The sequence below is a fragment of the Suricata suricatta genome, chromosome 6, assembly GCF_006229205.1.
Source record: "Suricata suricatta isolate VVHF042 chromosome 6, meerkat_22Aug2017_6uvM2_HiC, whole genome shotgun sequence".
NCBI lineage: Eukaryota > Metazoa > Chordata > Mammalia > Carnivora > Herpestidae > Suricata > Suricata suricatta.
Genome location: NC_043705.1, coordinates 103,456,987 through 103,482,632, shown reverse-complemented (window position 1 = coordinate 103,482,632; position 25,646 = coordinate 103,456,987). Strand labels below are relative to the sequence as shown.

Here is a 25,646-nt window from a genome sequence, read left to right as displayed (position 1 = left end):
GCCACAGGGTAGACTGGAGCCCAGATATTTTCAATTCTTTGTATTCCATTCTACTTAATCAGGGCTCCACATATATTCATTTGCAGCCCAGGGCTGCACTAGAGATAAGAGAGGAATGAATTGTGGTCTTTGTCTTATAATAAGCCTGGGACTTCGCTAAGAGAGGCATTTGTTCATTCATTCACTCATTCATTCAACAAATACCTGCTGCGCACCTACTCTGTGCCAGGTCCTGTGCTATGAACAAAACAGACCCGAGCCCTGCTCTCATGGAAATTATAGTTTAGCAGAGGAAGCACACATTAAAAAATAAACACACAAGTACAGGTACTATTATACATTCCGATGACTTACATAAATGGTATGAGATGGAATAATAGGAAATATTTTTCAGTGGGGATTGTGAACAGCTGTTACTAACACGCATCTTAAGGAAAGTAGCATAAGCACATAAAAGTTTACTTTCTTTCTTCTCATAATGAGCCTGCTGGTGTTGGTTCCTCAATCCAGAAACAGAAGTCTCTGTTGTGCCTCATGCTTCTAAGATGGTTGCTGGAGTGCCAGCCTTCACATTTGTATTCCAGACAGAAAGCAGGGAGGATGGGAGACCCAAAGAGTACACATTGGTTCTCTATACCCCTTTTACGGAGGCTTCACAGAAATCCACACAACCTCTGCTTATATCTAGTTGGCTTGAACATAGTCACATCACCACACCTGGCTGGAAAGGAGGCTGATAAATGAAGACATGAGCAGGGTATCCTTAATGAAATAAGAATTCTGTAAGAAGAGTGAATGGGAGAAATGGTATTGAGTAGATTTATTTATTTCCTATTGTCACCATAACAGATTACTAGAGGCCGGGTGGCCTAAAACAACAGGCATTTGTTCTCTCACAGTCCTGGAGGCTGGAAGCCCAAAGTCAGTATCACTGGACTGAAACCAAAGGGTTCACAGGCCTGCACTCCCTCTGGAAGCCCGACAGGTGAATCTGCCCCCTGCCTCTTCCAGCCTCCAGGGGCTGCTGGCATTCCTTGGCTTGTGGCCACATCACCCAGTGTTGGAGGCCAATATCTTCACATCTCTCCCTGCTTTACCTTCATATTCCTTCTCCTCTGTATGTGTGGCAAACCTGTCCCTGTGTCTCTCTTATAAGGCTACATGTGATTGCAGTTAGTCCAGCTCCCCCCACCGGAAAGTCCAAAATAACCTTCCCGTCTCGAGGTCATTAATTTAATCACATCCGCAATTACCCTTTTTCTAAAAAAAGGTAACACAGGTTCCAGGAATTCGCCTTCTGTAGCAGGGTACATCAGTGTCTGTTCCCTGCAGCTTCACTTAAACCGAGGGGTCTCCAAAGAGGAGACATTACGCCCGAGTCGGAAATGGCGCGTGGGAGTTAGACTGGGGAGGGGTGGGGAAGAGTGTCCCAGACAGAGGGAACTGCGTGCGTGAGGGCTGAGGTGACAAAGAGCTGGCATGTGGCCGGCGGGACTGGCAAGGACGGAGTGTGGTAGAGAAAGATGAGGTGGGCCCGAGAGCCTGGAAGCCATGTAGGGTCTTGGTCTTTATTCTATTTTTATTTTTTTAAGCTTGTTTGTTTTAGTGATCTCTAGACTCAATGTAGGGCTTGAACTCAAAACCCCAAGATCAAGAGTCCTATGTTCTTCTAAGTCAGCCAGCTGCTCATATTCAACTTTTTTTAAGTTTATTTTTGAGAGAAAGAGAGAGAGCACACATGCGGGCAGGTGCAGGCCTGAGCAGGGGAGGGGCAGAGAGAGGGAGAGAGAGTCCCAAGCACTCTCCTTGCTGTCAGCGAAAGAGATTCTCAGCCATGCGAAGACTGATGTTTTGCCATAACCCAGGGGGGGACAATGGCAGCTTGGTTGGGGCCATAGCTGAGGGCCCAGAGCAGTGGTCAGAGAGGGCATAGGGGTTGGTGATAGACTGGATGGGGGGGACCAGTACCCTTGATGCTGGACCTCAAAAAATAAAAATAAAAAAATAAAAACAGAATCCTGTAATTCTATAGTTGAAAGAGACCTTCTATCATTTCCCATTTGGGGAAAATGCATCCCAGAGAGGGAACTATACTCACCCACACCATGGTGAAAGAAGAGCAGAGTGGAGACATAAATATTGAATGATGCTAATAGGGAGGGGCCAGAGTGGGCCCGTGGAGTCCTGAGGGCTTCCTGGAGGAGGCAGAAGCTCTGGATGGAAAAAGGGAAGGGTTTTGGAGGCACGTAACATATTCGGCCTTATCATAACATTTCAGGGGCATCTGAGTGGCTCAGTTGGTTAAGCCTCTGGCTTGGACTCAGGTCATGATCTCACAGTTCGTGAGTTCGAGCCTCGGGTCAGGCTTTCTGCTGACAGCTCAGAGCCTGGAGCCTGCTTTGGATTCTGTGTCTCCCTCTCTCTGCCCCTCCCCTACTCATACTCTCTCTTTCTCTCTCTCTCTTTCTCTCTCTCTCAAAAATAAAATAAACATTTTTTTAAAATAACACTTCATTTTTTCCATGTTTCAAACTTTGCCTTCTCTTTCTAGCGTAGGAGCACTTCGGGCTGGGGATGTGTCTGAGTTTATTTTCCAAACCCAAAGTGTATAGGGCAAGACTGTGTGAAGGTCACAGTGGAGAGCAGATGACCTTGGACAACCCATTTCCTTTCTAAGTCTCAGTTGCTCCATCCATGAAATGGGATAATAATGGTGCCTACAAAATAGGATTGTTCTAGGATTCAATGAAGTAGATAATTAAACTAGGGTTTAGCAAAAAGCTAATAAAGCTTAAACCTTTCAGAGCCCCTCACTTGCCCTAATGCTTCCCCTGTGAGGGAATCCTGTAAATACATTCACACAATGATCAGAGGGTGTGGGGCCAAAAATAGAAGATGAAATATGATAGAGGTGTATCAGGCAGTTAACTAATAAAAGTGTTACCTTATTTATTTGGATTTTGTGATGTTTTAAAAAATACGTTATTTGCTGTGCTTTCTTCTCACGTGCTAAGTAAGCATTCCCGTTGGCACTAATTTCATATTTAGAATTATGCATTTTGCACTCCTTTTCCTAAGGAAGGCTCCTAAGATTGTGTGAGCTTCGGACTTCCCCCCCACCCCCCATCCAGCCGCATGCACTGTCCCGATCTGCCCGTGGATGGACTGAAGGGCATGTTGCCAGCAGCTCACCTGTCTGGAGCCAGTGCTGAGAGCACACAGAGGCACCTAGGGCCATCTCTCTTTCTACCTGCAAACTCTCTCCCCAGGACTGAACTCTGTGGGGGCAGGAATCCCTTCTTGACCCTCAGCAGACGCCCAACACTCACCGTGGCACCTGGCACGGGACAGGCCTGCTGTCCAGAGGAGGTGAATGAATGAACAGGAAGGAATAAAGGGTGCCCCTACCCAGTTCTTGAGAGACAAGAGTTGGGGACCAAACCTGAGGGCAGGACAGTTCATGAGCAGGCTGACCTGGGCTTTCCCAGGGGCTCCCGGAACAAAGCTCCCCTGAGGGCTGATTCGGAGGGAGGACTCCCATGGCCTTGGCTGACTAGAAGAACAAGTTCTACCCCCATTGCTGAGCCGCAAAAACACCTCTCACAGAAGTCTCTGGTTGGGGCCACCACACCCCTGACTGTATGTCACTGGGACCTGCCCCTGACCTTGAACTGAACTTTAGATTCAGGGCAGGCTGCCTGCTGGTTCTCAGGGCACAGGGTAGGCAGAGAGCAAATCACCTGGAGGTAAAAGTGGGAACTGACATCATTTACTTAACCTTTCTGTACATTGGGTTCCAGATGTATCACTTTGAGCAAACTTCTTTTTGTGTGTTTATTTATTTTGAGAGACAAAGAGAAAGGCAGAGAAGGAATCCTGAGCAGGCTCCATGCTGTAGTGCAGAGCCTGGTGCGGGGCTTGATCCCATGAAGCCATGAGATCATGACCTGAGCTGAAATCAAGAGTTAGAGGCTTAACTGATTCAGCCACACAGGCGCCCCTTGAGCAAACTTTTACTTCACCTTTCTGGGCTTCAACTTCCACATCTGTGAAATGGGGTAATAATAGTTTCCACTTCCCAGGCTTGCTGTGAGGACTAAGTGGGATGTGTCCTCTATAGCATTTAGCACAAAGCTTGGCACATAGGAAGGCTCAACAAATACCATTTATTATTATTTCTTTTACATATTATTTCCAAATACCAATTTGTGGGAGTTTTCTTGATTCAATTCAGGTGAAATGAGAAAAATTAATATGAGAGAAAGCCTATTAGTATTAATATCTCCATTTCCTTCTGTTTCTTTTTTCTAAGTTTCCATTAATATATTGCTTTTACAATAAGAAATAAGGAACAGGGGCACCTGGATGGCTCAGTTAGTTAAGGGTCCGACTTCAGCTCAGATCATGGTCTCATGGTTTGTAAGTTTAAACCCTGCATTGGGCTCTGTGCTGACAGCCTGGACCCTGAAGCCTGCTTTTAGATTCTGTGTCGCCTTCTTTCTCTTTCTCTTCCGCTCCCCATCTCTGCCCCATCCCCTGCTCCCCACGGCCCCCAGCCAGCCCACTATCCACATCTACCATCCAGTGCAAAGAACAATTATGTGCCGTATTGTTTAGCGTATTTCAAAATTACATAAATGGTATCAAACTGCATATCTCATATATTCCGCTGCTCGCTTTTTCTCTTCCTTCTCAATGTTATGTTTTCTAGGTTTATCTGCATACGTGTACACTTGGAATCATTTCTCTTTAGTATTTAGTATTCTAGCTGGTATATCCCTTCCCCTTTGAGGTCCATTTAGGTTGATTCCAGATGACTTTTCAAAGGTCACACAGGAGTCAAATGTCCTTTCTACTACCCAACGGGACAGATGCATAGTTGCTCTGACAAATACAGAATTCAGAGCTCCACCATTGTACCCATGATCACAGGTGGAATCCAACTGTGTCCCTGGACCCACACTCCTCTTTCTCCTTACATCCTGGGACCCCAGAGACTCCAGGCACCTGGGCTTCCCAGTATGGGCAGGAGGGGGTTTAGAGGCAAAGGCCTTTCTCCTCAGGGACAGAATGCGGAGAGACCCCCTGGGCACTTCCAGCCTAGACTTCACTGTTCCAAAATGGGGTTGGATTGCCAGACAGTTTTAAGGGATCAGCAGAGGACAAGGCCTACGGCAGTCATCAGCGCTGTTCCCCAAACATTCCAGTTCTCTCCACTTGGGGCACGCAGGAGAACACATGTCCCTTCCCCCTTAGAGTTAAGTGAGTCTATATGATTTGCTTTGTAAAAAAAAAAAAAAAGTGAGAGGAAGTAACAAGTCACTTCCAGGTGAAGCCTGATGTGCCTTTGACTACATTCTCTCTTGCCTCCTAAAATGGCAATGGGCAGTGTTCAGGTTGGAGACAACACACAACAGAATCTATTATGACCCCACAATGAATGCTTTAAGCCCTTATCTCGGGGTTGTTTGTCACTGCAGCATAACCTGGCCTATCCTGCCTGTTACAGGGCCATGTCTGGTGGGCCCACGCTGCTGTAAACCTAATGATAAGCTGTCACTTTTTAAAAATGCTTATTTATTTTTGAGAGAGAGAGGGAGAGAGACAGAGTGCAAGCCAGGGAGGGGCAGATTGAGAGGGAAACAGAATCTGAAGCAGGCTCCAGGCTCTGAGCTGTCCGCCCAGAGCCCAATGCAGGGCTCTAACTCACAGACCGTGAGATCATGACCTGAGTCAAAGTCAGATGCTTAACCGACTCAGCCACCCAGGTGTCCCAGAATCTGTCCTTTTTATAAATACAGGTTTGCAGAGTCCAAGACAAGTACTCCTCAGGGGCCCTAGTGGAATAAAGAATTTAAGGACCGAGAAAACAAGGAATTCTCCATCCTTAAAAGGCACTCTGAGTTAGACAAGTGCCTGAAAGCATCATTGTCTAGCTGAGTTTACTTTGGCTGGTGGAAATGAGGTACATAAACCACAGGTACCTAGGACAGCCCTTGGCACGTGATGAGCTCTGGGCTCCAAAGATGCTCATTGAAACCTCATTGTTAACAGGAAAATTTTAGAGGCTAAGTATATAGTAGGAGAAATAGTTAACCAATTGTGGTATGTCCATATATAGTTGTCCCTTACTTTTGGAACAGTTGCATTATGCCACTTTGCTTTTACAAAAGATCTACGCTAGCGCCTACCTTGGATCTCCACGAGAGACTACGAGCCAGAGCCTGTGCAGCTAACTCCCTCCTGAATTCCTGATGCACAGGAACTTGTGAGATAATAAATATTTGTTTTAAGCCACTAAGCTTTGGGGTAATTTGCTACACAGCAATAGGTATCTAGTACAACCACACAATTACAGTAGAAGGAAAAATGATGCCTTGGAAAACAAAACAATCATCACATGACTCTCTGGGTCTCCTCTGGTGCAAGTGTTGGAAGAACCAACACTTCTGCCCAGACCATCCTCTCTTACACGCTCACCTGGCCACTTTCTCACAGCTCCTGATAAACACACCATCTTTCTCTGGCATCAGCTCTAAAACGGACCTCCCATCTGTCTCTGTGACTTAATAATTTTCTGTAGCTTTCCTACCACCCAGTTCAAACAAAAAGCACCAGAACAATATATACCCTGGCTCGGAATAAAAATAAACTTTCTACACTAATAAAAACTTGGCAACACCTCTCGGAGGTCACGAGACCACAGTCCACTGTGCTAGGGATATCATCAAAGGCTGGAAAAGGACAACTTTACTGCTTTTAAGACAATCCCCTCTTTCTGCCCAGGCACCTCCCTGCCTTCTCTATGCCCCCCATATTTCCCCTGCACACCCCAGCTGGAGAGGAGCTCCCCCTTCCTATGGTGAAATCTACTTTCAGCGGAGAAGATCGAGGTGGTTAGCCTTCGCAGTGACAAAACTCAGGTTCAGAGTCATCTTAGCTCTGTCACCCTGAGTAAGTCACTTAGCATCATCGTGTCTGAGCTTCCTCTTCTCTGCTGTGAGGCTAATAATAGCACTTTCCTTACAGAGCTGTTGAAGGGATCAAGTGAGAAAAAAAATTGTCCAGGACTTAGCACAGCGCCTGGCAAATAAATAAGTGCTCATTTGCATTCATTGTTCATCAAGATTAATAGCAGTAGTGGTAGCTGCTATTTATTCAGGGCTCAGTAGATGCCTTGCATCCTTTACATGTACTATCTCATTTAGTCCTGCCAGATAGGACCTCTTAGTATCCCCACTCTTGCAATGAGGAAGCTGAGTCACAGGTGACGTGCCTTGCCAAGGTCACACAGACTCAGGTGACGAGGTGCCAGCACCTCCACCTTTAACCACCTTGCCCTGTAGGCCCCCAAGAGGAAACGGACCGAGACCCTGCACACGTAGAGCTCAGCAGGGATGGCGGGAGAATAGAAGGAGTACGTGGAGAGATGGTACAGCATGGAACACACAGAGATGAGAGTTTTCATAGTGCCAGAGACAGGAGTGGGGTGACAGTCCTCTGCGGGTGTTGTTGCCTCTGCCGTGTCTGTAGCAGGAGCCTGAGGCCTTCTGCTTGTGTGGCAGAGCCACGGCTCTCCCCTCCACCTGCCACCCAGGACTTGCCCAGCAGCATGGACACCCTGTCCAGGCCTGGGCATGCCGAGAGCCCTGATAAAGGCTCCACCTTGCCCTTCCTGACCACCTGCTCTGGCTATAAGGCAGCTCTTGCTCATTAAAATCAGGCTCCGCTGGTGGGGAAAGTCAGGCTGTTTTATTTGCAAAAATGAAATTGCATAATTATGATAGCGTCAAATGGGACCAGTTTTGGCTCAACACTGTAGTATTGTATTCTCACTGAACCAGGAAAGCAAACTCGCAGAACCAGCAGTGTCTATAGCTCTGGCAGAGAGAGCTGGCTGGCTTGGGGCCTTCCTTCTCCACGTTCCCATCCCAGGGAACCCTGTGACTTGAGAGAGAATAATAAGAGCTGTAGAGGTATCACTGAAGCACCAGGCTTTCTGTGGCTGGGATTCAGAGAGGTTGAGTTGCTGAGTGAGGTGGCCCAGCTGGTAAACCTTCTGTTTGTGGCAGAGGCAAGGGGCTACCTGTGTGAAAATGAGGATCACCGTGGCAGCTGCAGCCACCAGACCCGGTGGAGACAGTGTGACCCATCAGGAAACATTTTTCCAGGGGGGAGCAGTGGTGATTCTGTCCCCAGGGGACGTTTGGAACTATCAGAGCTATCTTGGTTGTCACAACTGGGGAGGGAGGTGCTACTAGCATCCAGTGTGTAGCCACTGACGGTGCTGCAGAACATCCCACAGTGCCCAGGGCAGTCCCGCATCACTGGGTTATCCGGCCTCGAATGTTAATAATGCTGAGCTCACAAGACCCTGGTCTAGCAGTAGAGAAGGCATGCAGTACCCGGCGTGCGAGGCACCCTTCTTAGCTGTGTCACTTGACCAACTCTGTTTCCCTTCTGTGAAACTGAGTATTAGATTTCTGCCTCACAGAACTGAACCAGTGCCCGCCCATGCATGGCTTTGGGGGGGCTAGCACACAGCAAGTGTGCCCTAATGCTGCTCTTGTTAATTACCAAGGACCCGCACTCTGCGGAGGAGCACCGAAGAGCCCTGGCAAGATACTCTGTGAGGAAGCCACTAGAGAAACAGACCAAGCACCCAGGAGGCCCAGGAAGCCAAAAGAGGCCGGAAAGACTCATTTTGGCATTCAAGGTCATACTGTAGCCTACATTGTTCGGCCAACCTGTCACTGCTCTGGATGGTCACTGGGCCAGCACAACCAGATCTCTTTCCTACTTCCCAGTCCCCACCCCATGCCTGCCAAGGGACTCTTCCTCCAAAAAGCACCTCCACTAGCCCAACCCTTAAGAATCACATGGCCCTAGGGCACCTGGGTGGTTCAGTCTGTTGGGTGTCTGACCTTGGCTCAGGTCATAATCTCACAGTTTGTGGGTTAAAGCCCCACGTCCAGCTCTGTGCTGACAACTTAGAGCCTGGAGCCTGCTTCAGACTCTGTGTCTCCCTCTCTCTCTGCCCCTCCCCTGCTCATGTTCTGTCTTTCAAAAATAAACATTAAAAAAAAATCACATGGCCCTAAAAAACAAGGAAATCCTATCATTTGCCACAACCTGGGTAGATCTTGAAGGCATTATGCTAAATGAAATAAGTCAAAGAAACATAAATACTGTATAATCTCACTTAAATGTGGACTCTAAAAACAAAAATAAAAAACAATTGATAGAAAAAGAGATCAGACTTGTGGTTACCAAAGTGGGGGCCAGAGAGGAAATGGAGGAAGGTGGTCAAAAAATACAAATTTCCAGTTAGACTAGGGATTTAATGTACAACATGATGACTACAGCTAACACTCCTGTATGATACATCAGAAAATTGCTACAAGTAAATCCTAAGAGATCTCATCACAGGAGAGAAAAAAAAAAACCTTTTTTCCTTTTTTCCTCTTTTCTTTTAATTGTATGTATATAAGAAGATGGATGTTAGCTGAACCTATTGTGGTAATCATTTCACAATATATGTAAATCAAACCATCGTGCTGCATGTACATCCTAAACTTACACAATATGTGTCAATTATTTTTCAGTAAAACTGGAAAGAAAGAATCACATGCTCCTTGTCTCAGCCTGCAGCAGTAGGATAGCTACTGAGATACATCAAGACACACACACAGTCATATCCATACAGACTCCGAGAAACACATGTTTTCATTTATACACACAGACACACACTTGCAACCTCAAGAAATATTCGAGCCCTGGTCAAACTCAAAATGTATTCTCACACACACACACAACCATAACGCAGTCTCACCAAGACACATGCTGTCCCACACACACGCACGCACACACACTCACACACAAACACTGGCACATAAAAGCAATGCATACCCAAGGCGTATGTAGTCACGTACACAAATATATAAACTCTTGTACACATATATATTTACATACAAACTCAGGTGTGCCCATAGATCTCATCTATATACACGTTCAATATTTAGGCACATAAATATCTATACATATACACAGAGACACATTCCAGACATAGATGCATACACAGCTATCAATGTGCTTACAGGTAAAAACATATGTATACATATATCACATGTATACATATATCACTCAAGACACACACACATCTAACATCCTCCCAAACACACATGAACACACATAAAGACACTTTTTAAAAATTCATATACACACAAGTATGCTCCCATAGCACATTTCATTCATAGGTTCATTTATATTATTAAAAAGTTGCTAAGAAAACTTGCTTGGGCACCTTCCAAATTCAACCCTGTGTTACAGCTACTTGTGTAAGCCCAGCAAAATGTGCCACTAGATCACTTCTTCCTTTAAACTTGCACTTGTGAATAGGCGCTGTGGGTTTTCTCTCGCCCGCAAGTCCCCAGGACGCAGGGCTCCGGCTCCTTCATCTCGGTCTCTAACTGCCCAGGACCCAAGGTCCCCACCCGAAGGTGCTCACTTTTAAAAGGTCGGTGGCTAAAGGTGCATTCCCTGGCACTACTCCAGCAAGGGCAAGGGTAGGCCTGTGGGTGTGGCTAGGAAGCGTACTTCCACAAGGGCTTTCGGGTGAGGGGATGAATGCGGGGAAGCATCGACTCTCCCTTCTCCGCCCCAGCCACGCCCCTTCGCTATTCTCCACCCCGATTTCCGCACCCCGCCAGCCAGACGCCCTTAGGCCCCCAGCGGTGGGGGGCGGGGCTTCGGCCTCCCGGAGCCCCACCCCTCCTCTCTCCTCTAACCCCTCCTCTGCGCCCTCCCACTCCTCCTCTCCGCCTCTCACCCTCCTTCCCCTCTGCTCCGCCCCCCTCCCCTCCCCGCTCTCTCCTCTCCCGCCTCTCGAACCCCTCCCTTTCCCGTCTATCCTCCTGCCTCCTCCCTTCCCTCCCCGCCCTCGCCCTCGCCCCTCCCCCACCGCGCCCGGACCGCGGGAGGCTGAGTCATCGCTGCAGCGCTGCGGTGGCTGCAGGCGAGCAGGTAGGGAGGGTGCGAAGAAAGAGACGTCGTGCGCCCCATCACCGCCACCGCGAATCTGATCTGAGGTCTGCACAAGGCCGTCTGCCGGAGAGGCCTGCGAGGGGGCACCGACGGGGGCCGGGGCCGCGGTGGGGAGGGGCGGCCGGCCCCTCAGGGCGCCGATTCCGCCGCCCTTGCAGCAGCCGCTTTGCGGATTCTAAAAGATCTCTACTCGTAGAATGGAGTCAGAAGCTTACTACGTCAGGGTGGCATCCAGGCCGGGCATTGCAAGCTGGCGGCCCAGGGCCGAAGTGCCGTGCTCTCAATCTTTTATGTGATCCACAGAGCGTCTAATTTTCAGCCAGATGCCAGTATTTAGAAACCATATGATAATTTCACAGAGGGGAAAATCAGATTCACAACACTTGAAAAATTAGAATCTGTAACAACACTGGACCACTATTTCCCAGGACAACAGTTGCCTACTGTTAGGTGCAGCTGCCTTTTTTAGTCAAGGCATTGCCTTCTCTCATTTGCCACAGTCCCCCTACTCCTTACTATTTCACCTTGGCCACTCAACTTCATGTTACCTGCCAAGCTCTTGTTCTAGCAACTCCTAGTTCTGTCCGAGCTACCCATTTCTCAGTTGCCAGTGTGAAAGTGGAGGCAGAAGTTTCCGAGAGTCACACAACATGTGGCCTTAACGCTAAAAGAGATCCCAGCTTTTTCTCACCCGCTAATCTTTTCTGACAAACCATTTTGCCTCCTCAAATATGCAGAGAAAGGGAATTGTCTTGTGAAAGGTGGGTCCCAGAACATGATCTGGGGATCAGAGTGGGCCCCCAATGGAAGATGATTGAGAGCAGTAATTAGCCAGTATGATGAGATCATACTAAAGAAATTGAGCAGAAGCCCCTCCCTGGAGCTGATGGTACATTCATTCTCACAGCCTTTCTTGTGGAGTCACAACAGAAGGCAAAACTGGGGCAGGTGGATGGATGAAACAGTTGGCAGTCCTGACAAATTTGGTTATAATAAGCTGTTTTCAAGTCACGGGAGACCTGGTCTGTGAGACACTAGACTGTTGTGGAAGGGTTGCAAACAGAATTATTGCATGGATTCCTCTCTAGTGCTTCTCAGCCTGTGATGCATACATGGGACTTATAAAATGCAGATCCTAAGTTAGTGGGACTGGAATAGAACTTGCACAGCCTAGATTTCCGACAAGTTTCCAGGTGATGCCAATACAGCAAGCCCCCAGACCCCACTCTGAGTGGCAAGGCTCTGGACTCCCTGTGCCTTCTGTTTATTCATGAGCGTCTTTGCTACATGGTAGCCCAAAAAAGGGGCTCAGGATCCCCCAGACCTGGGCGTAGATCCCTGCCCACCTCTGAGTAGCCAGGTCATGTTGGGCAGACCACTCATCCTCTGTGGGCCTCAGTTTTCTTCACCTGTGCAGTTGGAATCAGAATACTTAGGAGGCTGGTAAAGGAAAAATGGACTGGACGTGTGGCCCCAGCACAGGTTGGTTCCCGATAGGTGCTCTGTAAAGGTCATTTCTGGTATGGTGCACCCCGTGGGCCTACCCTTGAGCAGTGAGACCAGCATGGTTAGAGAGGGGGTGTATATAAGACATTTCAGGATAAGAATCAAACCCCCTAATATGGCCTTCTAGGCCATGCATGGTATGGTCATGCCCAGCACCCCTCCTTGCTGCCCTTCCCCCCTCTGGCTCACACTGGACATTTGTTAGGTGCTTCTGCCAAGGGAACTTTCTCTACTCAGAGGCCTGGCACATGCTGTTGTTCCTCATACTTCTACCTGCCTGGCCTTTTACCCTTCAGCCTCAGCTCCAATGTCACTTCCTCAGGGACGCCCTCCTTGATCCCCAGAATCTCTCAAGGAAGGATTTTGGGGGTATATTCTGGTAGAAAGGGAGAGCAGTCACATCTCTTGAGGCCGCACATAAATAGGGAAGTCACCATTTTTACTTAGATTCTACATTCATTTAGAGCAGCTTTTGGCTGGTGGGGGAGGTAGGGGGTGGTCAGAGGAACTAAACACTGTCCCCTGCCTTTCTGCAAATTAGAAAAGGGCACAGATTGGGCAAGCAAGCAGGAACTGGGTTTCAGCTCTCGCCTGCCCTCTCAGCTGGTTACCTTTGTGCAGTATACAAACCGTGCAACCTTAAGGGGCAGCCGGAGTGCTAATGCTTCCTTCCCCCAAGCTGCCTCGTGACCTGCTTAATCCTCCTGCCTGGATTAAGCTCCTTTTATAAACTTCCTTAACTTCATAAAACTCCTCACAGTTGGAATTAGGTATCTCGGGAATGGTTTATTTAACATCTGCCCCTTGCAGTAGACTCTATATTCCATCAAGGCAAAGTCTATCCATCTAGTTCTTGATTCCCAGCACTTAGCCTGGTGCCTGCAACAAAGCAGGTGCTCCATAAACATTTGTTGAATATTTTTAAGAGCCCATTATCTACCAGGGGAGATCAGACTCCTGGAAATAGTTGTGGTATGAAATGGACAGACACAGAGCTGAATGACTGGTGCTACCCCCAGGAGGGAGATGTCCCTTCAAGCAGAAGTCATCCAGCAATGCTCACGGAAGAGGAGTTTTAGCTGGACCTGACAGAATAGGTGGAGTTCACCAGATTCAGACCAGTGGGAGGGTGTTCTTGGCAGTGGGAACAGCAAAAGCAAAGGTACAGAGAGAGAAGTTCACTGTGTTCCTACAAGTCACAAATTATGATCAGCAGACTGGCCAAATGTGTTTTTTTAATTAGCTGCCAATATTTTTAAAAAATCAGGAGATTTCACATAAAGATCTGGGTTTCCTGTTTTTCTTTTAAAAATTGTAAGACACCACCAAGGAACAATTGACTGGCACCGAAAAGTGACAGTCCCTTTGGAAAGTCTGTGCTTGCTGGAGTTTACCACAGCCCCTGCCTTCCCCCGGTGCATTCTTTTTTTTTTTTTTAATGTTTTAGAATTTATTTTTGAGAGACAGAGAGACAGTGCAGGCAGGGGAGGGTCAGAGAGAGAGGGAGATACAGAATCTGAAGCGGGCTCCAGGCTCTGAGCTAGCTGTCAGCACAGAGAGCTTGATGTGGGGCTCAAACCCACCAGCCCTGAGATCATGACTTGAGCTGAAGCCGGATGCTCAACCGACTGAGCCACCCAGGCACCGACCCCCGCCCCGTGCATTCTTATATGTGCAGCTGATTAGACCATTTGATTGACCCACTGGAGATGGAAGAAAAGTTGGTTCAGAGGGTACAGGCACTTAAATGCCAAACTACGGAAGTTGGCAAATACCAACTCAAGGAAATGAGAAACAATTGAAGATTTTGAGCTGTAAATCACAGTAAAGCTGTGGGGGACTCAGAAGTTCCTCATGGCCTGTAAAGAACACACAGAAAAGGCATAATAACCCAAAGTGAGGTAGCATGAATGCCCTAGCTTTTTTTTTTTTTTAGACTGGCAAATGTCAGGCCTCCTCAGCTAACTAAGTGAGCTGGTAACAGTGGGGATTTCGGGGTCTCTCCAGCTCCACGGAGAACAGCCCACAGCTGCCCGGGTCAAGCCAGCCCTGACTTCATAAGCAGGAACTCCAGGCCAAGGAGGCTGGTGAAGTTCTGGAAGCCAAAGGAGTGAGGAGCTCTGCATGGGCTTTTAAGGAAAATAAAACATGGACAGACCCACGGTTGGGAGACAGGGTGCTTCCTAAAGACAGAATTTTAATCTTAAAAGTTTCTGATTACTCACACGTAGGTGACCTCTAACTTGCTTTTGCTTAGCCTTGATTATTTTCAAACACATTACTAAAAAAAAAACTATTTTTCTTCTGTTTATAAAAATAGTATACTGATTGGAAAATGGGAAATATAGAAAAATATATGATGATAATAAAAATAAATAAAAAATAGATGAAGATAATAATCATCAGTAATCCTACCACCTAGAGGTAACTGTTAATATGTTGGTCGATTTCCTTACCTCTATTTATATATTTTTTTTAATGTTTTAATGTTTATTCTTTGAGAGAGAGAGAGAGCATGAGCAGGGGAGGGGCAGAGAGAGAGGGAGACACAGAATCTGAGCAGGCTCCAGGCTCTGAGCTGTCAGCACGGAGCCCGATGCAGGGCTTGAACTCACTAGACCATGAGATCATGACCTGAGCTGAAGTGGGATGCTTAATGGACTGAGCCCACGTTTATTTTCTTTTTTCAGTGTATTCATACTTCTAAAAAATGAAGCAGGGGGCACATTTCATATATAATTGATTGTCCTTTTTTGATGAACATTATACCATGAATATTTTACCATGAGAAAAATTAATGAATCTTTCTGTAAATTTTTAAAAATTTTTTTCAGTGTTGATTCATTTTTGAGATAGAGAGAGACAGAGTGCGAACAAGGGAGGGACAGAGAGAGATGGAGACATAGAATCTGCAACAGGTTCCAGGCTCTGAGCTGTCAGCACAGAACCCAATATGGGGCTTGAGCCCACGAACTGCGAGATCATGACCCGAGCCAAAGTCAGACGCTTAACCGCCACCCAGGCGCCCCTGTAAAAGTTTTAAATAAGAAATTTACAATATAGAAGTAAACATTGCATGTTGGCATCATTTTTCAGGGTTTTAAAATATGCTTTGAAAAAACATCTTATATGCTTGTTTCCTTCCATTCTCAAAGTTGTTAGGAATCTGAATTTTTTGTCTCACAAGACATAAAGGGGTGAAGCCCCCATTTGAAAGAGGATATTGAATCACAAAGATAAAGTGATTTACCCAGTGAGTAGCTAGTGGGGCTACAACCCCCAAGCCTTCTGAGTCTAGGTTAGTGCTGTGGGGAAGGGGGTACGCAGGCTGCTCTTCCCCACCCCAGTTACAGTTAGTTTAGATCATGTTAGTTTAGATCATGTCAGCTGTGCTTTCAATTCTGTGAATCAGTTGGCTTTGAACAGAGCAGTTAATCTGGGTGGACTTTGTGGAGGAGGCAGGTTTTATTCTGGATCTGGAACATTGGTCCAATTCATAAGTAAATGAGTGCCAGGCACCCGAGTCTGCTGACTCCCAGGTTAATAACAGTAACCAGCTTGGGGAGCCTGGGTGGCTCAGTCTGTTAAGCGTGGGACACTTGACTAGCTCAGGTCATGATCTCACAGGTTCGCCAGATCAGATGGAGCCTGGTTTGGGGTTCTGCATGGAACTTGCTTGGGATTTTCTCTCTCCCTCTCTGTGGACCTCTCCCCTACTTGTGCTCTAAATAAATAAATAAACATTAAAAAACAATAATAATAACAACCAGCCTTTATCATGTGGCAAGTGCCTTACTAGGCCCTTAAATACTTAACTTATGTTATTTAATACTCATGCCAAACCCTATGAAGCACTGTTATTTTCACCAATTTAAAAAATGAAAAAATAGCACAGAGAGGGGAAGTGCCTAGCTCAGGGTTGCACAGCCGGTGAATTGAGGGTAGAGATCTGAACCAGGCATCCTAGCCCCAGGGCAGTTCCACTCCAACCACGCACTGTCCCTGTCTAGGCTGAAGGGAGAACAGCCAGAGCCCAGACAGCTGGGACTTCCCGGCACGGTGGGCGCCCCCACCCCGACTGGTCGTGCCCCTCGGGACACGCAGGCCAGGAGGGGATGGCTGACGCACTGGCTGATAGGCTGTGCGATGGGAGCCAGCCAGGGGTACGCCCGGCACCCCTGCTTCCCTGGCCGCCCCGTCCCTCGGGATTCTCAAAGTGGGAAGATAGAAAATTTTTAAATGAGGTATTCCCCAGAGTGTTTGGCATTCCCAGTGGCTAGTCCAGAGCGGTGCTGCCTTGATCCCTCTTTGATTCTGAAATAGACTCCATCCTGCAAGGAAGCGGATTTAGAATTGTGAGGCACAACGCGCAACTTCTAGTCCTACCTCTGCTGAGATATGACGGATCCTGGGCCGGTCGCTCCCCCCCCCGCCCCCCCCGCTGGCTCTCGGAGGTTAAAGAGGTTAAAGCTGGTCCCTCCACCCGGTCTTTGCCACTCACTACTCACCGCGATGTGGCCGACGAGCTGCTGCTGGGACGCGGAGATGATGCCGTGGAAACCTGGGCAGCTCGCAGGGCGCTAGGGTCCCGGAGTGCCGCGCGCGCCCAGCTCCAGCCCGGCCCTGCTTGGCTGCGTGGGCACGGGAAGGCTGCAGGTGTCCGGCAGAACCCAGCGCACCCCACCCCCGCTTCCCGCCCCAAGCCCTTCCCCGTGCCGGTCCCCCCTTCCCCCAGCACCTCCGCCTCCGACGCCCGGGAGAGTGAGGGTTCGCACGAGTCCTGGAGACACTTGAATTCCTCCCTCGATCTCTGTTCACCAGGGCCCCGCTTTCCTGAAGGACGTCCACCCTTCCCCCAGGAGCCCACCCCAGCAGCTGTCCTCTCATCCTTCACAGGGCTGAGTTCCCAGCGTGCCCAGACCCGGAAACCTTCACTGGCTCCCCGCTGCGGCGGGACGAACATCCAAACTCAGTGACTAGAAAGAAGGCTTGTCTCCACCTGCCCCCAACCTGCCTCCCCAAGTCCTTTGCCCTGTCACCTCAACACAAAGCTTAGTGACTTTTAAATGCAGAGGCTCAGGACTCAGGCACCCAGATTCAAATCCCGCGTCTGCCTGTTTCTAGCTATGTGACCTTAGGCAAGTTACCACATATCACTGAACCTTGACTCCACACCCTCAAAATGGGGGCGGTAGCACCCATTCCATAGGACTTAAATGAGTCACTTCGTATAGTTCCTGGAACATGGTAATCTCACCCTAAGTGCCTGGTGTTGTTATGACAGTCCTCAGCCACATTTGGCTACCACCTCCTACTTCCTAAAGCCAATCATTCTCTTTCCCAACACTGTGCATGCATGTATACCTGGAAAACCCTTCTTCTTCCCTTTTCTCCTCCCAGTAGGCTCCTACAGACCCTTTAAAGCCCTATTCAAATGTCGCTGTGAAGACTTAACCATCCTTCACCCTCTACCTGCCTCTTACCACCTTAACCCAGGGACCACACCGTATCAGCAGTGGTGGGACAGCCAGCATTTCATGCCTCCCAGTAGATGCAGTAGACTCCACAGCTCTACCTATTTTGGCTCTTGCCAAAACTGTTGAGCTTAAATCCAATCAGGTCTTTAGAACTGGTTGTGGTTTACAGGAATTTCAGGGGCAGAGGACACATTAAATAACACCTAGAAAAGCAACCAGACAAATCCAGAATGTGGGACAGTTTATAAGACAACTGACATGATCTCTTCAAAGTCAATGTCATGAAAACAAAGCAATGGGAGATGAGGTTCCAGATTTAAAGAGATCAAAGAGTCCAACAACTAAATATAAAATGTGATTCTTTTTAAGGTTTTTATTTTAATGTTTATTTATTGGAGAGAGAAAGCAGAGAGAGAGAGAGAGAGAGAAACCGAGTGCAAGCAGGAGAGTGGAAGAGCAGGAGAGAGGGAGACACAGAATCCAAAGCAGGCTCCAGGCTCTGAGCTGTCAGCACAGAGTCTGACAGGGGGCTCAGACCCACAAACTGTGAGATCATGACCTGAGCCAAAGTCTGATGCTTAACTAACTGATCTATCCATGCACCCCCCACCCCCATGTGATTCTTGATTGTATCTTGGTTCACTTTTCTTTTAAAGCTATAAAGACCATGTTTTTAAACAATGAGGGCGGGGGGCTGGATCTGACTATGAACTGGGTATTAGATGATATAAGGAAATTATTGTTAATTTTGTGAGTTGAGGTAAATCTACTGTGGTTATGGAGGATAATTCTTATATTTTTTGGAAATGCATGCTAAATGTTTAGGTCTCAAGTGTTAGAATATCTGTAATATCCTTAAAATGGTTTAGCCACAAATCTAACATATAGTGAGATGAGGTAAATATGGTGAAATATTTATAATTGCTGAATTTATGTGGTCAATATGTAGGTATTTAGTTTACAATTCATTCTACTTTTCTGTATGTTCCAACATTTTCCTTAGAAAGGAAATATAATACTGAAATATAATTTTAATACTGAAATATAATTGACATATAACATTATATTAGTTTCCGATGTACAACCCTTGATTTGATCCATGTAGATATTGCAGAATGATCACCCCAGTAAATCTAATTACCATCCATCGCCACGCATAGTTACAACTTTTTTTCTTGTGATGAGAACTTTTAAGATATATTCTCTTAGCAACTTCCAAATATACAATATTATACCTATAGCCATCATGTTGTATGGTATAGCCCCAGGATGTATTTATTATATAAAAAGGTGTGTGTGTGTGTGTGTGTGTGTGTGTGTGTGTTTATAAAGGTTTTTTAAATGTTCGTTTTACTGGGCTCCCACAGCAGGTTTCTGGACCTTCATTAAAACACCAAACACAATATATGGAGGTGATGGATGCCAGTGAGTCTTGGCATTCAGATTACAGACTATGAACTCACAGGGGTAGGATCCAGGTGAACTGCATATCTCTCTCACAGTGTTGAATTCATAATAAATAGGCAATAAACAGGTGTTGGATGAATGGAGACTGTACTATTGCTCTAGTGCATGATTCATCAGAAAACTTACTCTTAGGAATGATTATGCAAACTTTTATCTAGCACTATGTACCAAGTTTGATGCTAAGTCCCTGATTTTGTTCATCATGGAGTTTTTGCATTAGTTTTGGTTTTTAAAATATTGTGTTCATTTATTTAAGTTACTAAGTTTGGGGGGGCCTCCCTTATTTTAGTGCCTGAGGCAAGTGAGGCACCCTGATATGAGACCTATAAAACAGGGTATTGGGCACATGTCTGGGTAATGCCCCATTGCCCTCTGGGAATCCTTCCAGAGCCTATCACTTTATTTGTCTGACAGTTTGTTTGGTCTCACTGTAACATTGCTCTTGTCATCTGACCTAAAGAGAAGGTTTGCAATCCGCAGTGCATATTTATTTTGCTGCCCCAGCAACATTTTCCCTTCTCTGGCAACAGCAACTTTATGTTGCTTGGGGACCCTCCCTTCCCCTCCCATCCACTGAGCTGACTCCAGCCTATTGCCTAGAGGTGGGCATGTGACTCAGCTCTGCCAATCAGAGCCTTGCAAATGCTGGTCATAGTCATGGCTTCCGAGTGGTCATGTGACTCAATTACAGCCAATGAGACTCAGTTCTGGGGGTTTGAGCTGAACTTTGGGGAGGCGAGACTTTCTCTTTTCTGGTACCTGAGATAGAATGTAAGCCACGTGGGCTGTTGAGCCTTTCTGACCCTGGAGCTCACACAGAAGATGACAGTATGGGGTGACAGAGTCAGGGAGAAGACATCCTGATGGTATTAGAGCTCCTGGATCCAGCTGTGCACAAAGCAAGACTGCTATCTGGACTTAAGGGATGTGTTGGCCATTTTTTGCCTAAGTCCCTTTGAGTTTTCTGTCACTTAGATGATTCACTCCCTTTTTCCTGCTCTCTGGCCATGAGATGTTTTGGTGAGGCGTAGCACCTATCACCAGAGTTCCACCCTGAAGTTCTCCATCCAAGGTGCCCTTCATCCCAGGGCAGCCTTGGGAGGCAGAGGATCAATAGCAGCATAGTAACTCCACATAGCATTCCTGAGCACTGGTGCACTCTCAGGTCCTGTGGCTAATATTTCCACATCTATTTACTCCTTTTGTCCTAGAAAAACTCTGCGAAGTAGATTCCACGAACTCGGGGCTGAAATCGTCCATCTACGCCTAGGCCAACTGTCCCAAATCGCCCACCAGAGGCAAAGAGAAGGCTCCAGTGAAACAGCAGACAAGGCTATTTCCCGTTCCATTTTGTCTCTTTTATAAATAGGTAGACTTTCTAGGAGGCATGCTCTTTCTAAGAACAGCTGAGCCTGGGTATTAGCAAACCCCTCTCCCCACACTTTCTCATAAAACTGTCAGCATCCTGAAGTAAAGGGCATCTTCCTTTGGCTTGGTAGTGGGCTTAACACCTAGTGCAGTGTTGGCCTTCCAGATTGACAGATGGGTTGACCCCCTGGCCGTGGCCATCTTTGCCATCTATGTTCATTTATTCATTCAACAAACACTTATTGAATGCCAGGTACGTACCAACTCCTATTCTAAGCACTGGGGATACAATAGTGAACAACACTGGGGAGTCCCTGCTTCCAGGTTGTTGACGGTCCTGTCAGGGAGGCACACATTAAACAAATAATTGCACATGTAATTATTTAATTACAAGTATGATAAGCACTAAGAAGGAACAGTTCAGGCTGTTACGACAGTGTGCAATAGAGACATCTAAACCCGTTGGCTAACTGTCTGACTAAGCAACCTTATTCATTTCACAGGTAGTTTTTGATTGACCATTCGGTGCGAGGCACCATGTCGGGTGCTAAGCGCTGGGCAGAGCGGGGAACCGGAGAGAGCCCCAGCCCATGCGGAGATCGCTGTGCTGGCAAATACACCGTCTGACCTGCTAGGTCTCCAGCCTGCAGCCTGTGAGCAGCTACAAGCGTACAGCTTTGACATCGGCTTGAAAGAACAACTTCGCTCCTGTTCTGTAGGAGAACCAAATATATTTAACTGCTTCCGTTTATCTCACATTACTGTATCTTTCTCTGATCCTTGATGGTTTTCATGCTCTAGGGTTCGGGAAATTGGGACCAATGGTCACTGGGCCAACTGAGAAAATGTTTTGTTAGGCTCTGTAAAACTAGGGTCCTGGGTGAAAAACATGCATGGTTTCATTGGGAGGAGAAGGCATCAGGAAAAAGAGCGAACTGGATATTGAAATCACTGTGCCCCATGGCTCCGGCATACCAGGGACAGGAGTTTGGCTTTGAGGGCAGGCCTTTTGTGATATTTCTGGCTACGGGGCCCCAAGGGTGCAGACCAGAGTGTGGTGCCTGGCTCACCACAGGGAACTTTCTGGATGGCCTTATTATTCAGAGCATGTGATGCTTTGGCTCCAGCAGCCCGAGGCAGTCAGAGATTCTGCAGAGCTGGGAATGGGGTTCTCACCAACAGAGGCAAGTGTGTGTGTAGGTTCAGACCTAGCAGGTCTGGCCTGGTCATCTTTAGAGCCAGCTTCCCTGCTAGATGAGACAGCCAGAATCACTTGGCCCCACAGGGCCCCAATCTGGGCCTTCAAGGTGACAGCATAGGGAGAAATAGAAAGGAAGGCGTGGCCTCTGACTACCCCCTGCTGGGTTGACACACCCGGGAAGTGCAGTTGATTCTTTTTTTTTTTTTTTTAATTTATATCCAAGTTAGCATATAGTGCAACAATGATTTCAGGAGTAGACTCCTTAATGCCCCTCACCCATTTAGTCTGTCTCCCCTCCCACAACCCCCTATTTGTTCTTCATATTTAAGAGTCTCTTATGTTTTGTCCCCCTCCCTGTTTTTATGTTATTTTTGCTTCCATTCCCTTATGTTCATCTGTTTTGTATCTTAAAGTCCTCATATAGGTGAGGCCATATATTTGTCTTTCTCTGACTAATTTCGCTTAGCATATTACCCTCTAGTTCCTTTCACGTAGTCACAAATGGCAAGATTTCAGTCTTTTTGATTGCTGAGTAATACTCATATAAATATATATATATATATATATTCTTTATCCATTCATCCATCGATGGACATTTGGGCTCTTTCCATGCTTTGGTTGTTGTCGATAGTGCTGCTATAAACATTGGTGTGCTTGTGCCCCTTAGAAACAGCACACCTGTATCCCTTAGATAAATACCTAGTAGTGCCATCGCTGGGTCGTAGGGTAATTCTATTTTTAAATTTTTGAGAAACCTCCACACTGTTTTCCAGAGTGGCTGCACCAGTTTGCATTCCCACCAGCAGTCAAAAGAGATCCTCTTTCTCCGCATCCTCGCCAAATCTGTTGTTGCCTGAGTTGTTTATGTTAGCCACTCTGACAGGTGTGAGGTGGTATCTCATTGTGGTTTTGATTTGTATTTTCCTGATGATGAGTGATGTTGGGCGTTTTTTCATGTGTCGGTTGGCCATCTGGATGTCTTTTAAGAGGTATCTATTCATGTTTTTGCCCATTTCTCCACTGGATTATTTGTTTTTTGGGTGTTGAGTTTGATAAGTTCTTTATAGATCTTGGATACTAACACTTTATCTGATATGACATTTGCAAATATCTTCTCTCATTCTGTCGGTTGCCTTTTAGTTTTGCTGATGCAGAAGCTTTTATTTTGATGAGGTCCCAATAGTTCATTTTTGCTTTGGTTTCCCTTGCCTCCAGAGACGTATTGAGTAAGAAGCTGCTGCGGCCAAAGTCAAAGAGGTTATTGACTGCTTTCTCCTCAAGGATTGCAGTTGATTCTTGTGTGTGTCTCCTGACACCCTGGAATAGATGGCTTGCCTGGTCAACATCAAAGCTCCTATATCTAGAGGGCTTACTCTGTGCTAGGCATTCATTCATTTAATCCTCCCAACAACCCCATGAGGTATGTTCTACTGTTACCTCATCTTACAGGGAGCGGGGCTCAGGGTAGGGGAGTAGGATAGACAGAGATCACAGAGCTGGCTGTCCTGTCATGCCTCAGCCAGAACCTCCAAGACCAGAGACAGTTAGCAGACTGAGAGGGTGATGAGGAGTCCCTTTTGTGTGCCTGCTGTGGGGGAGGGCCCAGAATACAGAGCACCTAACTGAACTGGGACAAGCCTGCAACCAGGGACAGAGCCTTGGTCATCCTGCCTGTAACAAGTGTGGATTTAATCATTTGAGAGCAACAGAGAATGTAGCATTTTGGCCTTTTTGCTAAGGCCTTTCCTCATATCAACAATAGTAAAAGTAAATAACCTATCCATTAAGGTCTTATTCCTTTATGGTCACTGGGTCAAGTGCTTTATGTATATTATTTCATTTAATCCTCCTATTGACCTATGAAATATTTATACTTCTAAGGAAAAAGAATAATTTCGCCAAGGTCACAGCTAGTAAGTTACACAGCTGGGATTCAACTCAAGAATGTATGGCTCCAAGATCTGATTTTGGCTGAACATCAGAGACCCTAGTTCAATTCCCAGTTCCTCCACAAACCAACACTGTGCCTTGACAAAGTCATTTAAATTTCTCTGGGCCTCATTTTCCACATCTGTAAAATAGGTAGGTTGGGCTCAGTGATATGTCAAGGTCAGGCCCTCTCTAGCTCTGATATCTAGACTTTAAACCCTTTGAGGGATATTGCCTCTATAGCCTCAGCACGCAGAAAAGGGCCTGATCCAGAGTGGGTAGCAGGTCAACATATGTTGAGCTTAATCTATCCTGATGGAGCCCTGGCTCCTATCTCCACATGTAGGTGACATTTCCAAATCTCTACATTTCATAGCCTCCCTCTACCTCTTATGCTCCAAAGATACCATAATTTATTCATTTGGGTTGTTTCCATTTTTTCTATTTAAAAAATGCTTCTATATATCTCTTAATGGACTAAAGTCTCCCTGGAGTATATATCCAGATGAGGAATTTGGGGATCATGGGGTGTATACAAAAGCCTCTCAAAACTTGTAGAATTTATATTCCCACCAGCTATGAGAGCTACCTTTTCCCTATATCCTTTCCAAACTTAGAGTTTGTCAGATTGAAAAAAAATGTGTCAACTGGTTGAGTGTGAAATGGTATAAATATATTTTAGCTTTTTATAGTGGAAATTTTCAAGTACCGGTAAAACCTCATTCCGGAAACATGCTTATAATCCAGAGCATTTGTATATCACGGCAAATTTCAAGAAACGTTGGCTCATAACTGATCATGTGACATTCAGTGTCACATACTATTCGTATTGCAAGACCTCGCTCATTTATCAAGTTATAATTTAATAGAAATGTTTGTTCATCTGGCAGAACGCTTGTAGAAGAAGTTACTCACAATCCGAAGTTTTACTGTATTTACAAAGTAATAGAGAGAATGGGGTAATAAATTTATGTACCTGTCACCCACCATCCAAATCCTTAGCAATTTTGTTTCCTTTATATTTCACCACCCATTATTTTTAACCAAATCTGAGACATTATTCCATTTGATCTTCAAATATTTCAGCAAATATTTCTAAAGGTAAGGTTCCCTCTCAACCACATATATGGTTAAACATATCCACAGTGTATCTATCATCAGACATCTAAAATGTCGACAATAATTCCTTCATATTATCAAATATTTGAGTCAGTGTTCATATTTATCCAATTACTCTATATATCTATATATTTTATAATTGCTTGAATTAAGATTCAAGGTCCATAAAACATGATTAGCTAACATTTCTTCAGTTTCTTTTAATCTAAAGGTACTCCTCTATCTCTAACATTCATTTGTTAAAGAAATTAGGTTGCTTTGGGGCGCTTGGATGGCTCAGTCGGTTAAGCATCTGACTTGGGCTCAGGTCATGACCTCACGGCTCATGAGTTCGAGCCCTATATTGGGCTCTGTGCTGGCAGCTCAGAGCCTAGAGTGTGCCTCTGTGTCTCTCTCTGTCTCTGCCCCTCCCCTGCTCATGCTCTGTCTCTCTCTGTCTCAAAAACAAATAAACATTAAAAAAAAAAAAAAGAAATCAGGTTGATTTTCCTGTTAGCCTTTCCCCCCAGTTTGGCTTTTGTTTATTATATCCCCAT

The 25,646-nt window shown here is 46.2% G+C and overlaps 1 long non-coding RNA gene across 1 annotated transcript; it reads left to right on the top strand.

Annotated features, from left to right (window-relative positions):
- The first annotated feature begins 10,890 nt into the window (after positions 1 to 10,890).
- LOC115294919 lies at positions 10,891 to 21,619 on the top strand. The gene is made up of 2 exons (XR_003910217.1): positions 10,891 to 11,022; positions 21,365 to 21,619. It is a non-coding gene; the product is annotated as an uncharacterized LOC115294919 (long non-coding RNA).
- The last annotated feature ends 4,027 nt before the right edge of the window (positions 21,620 to 25,646 follow it).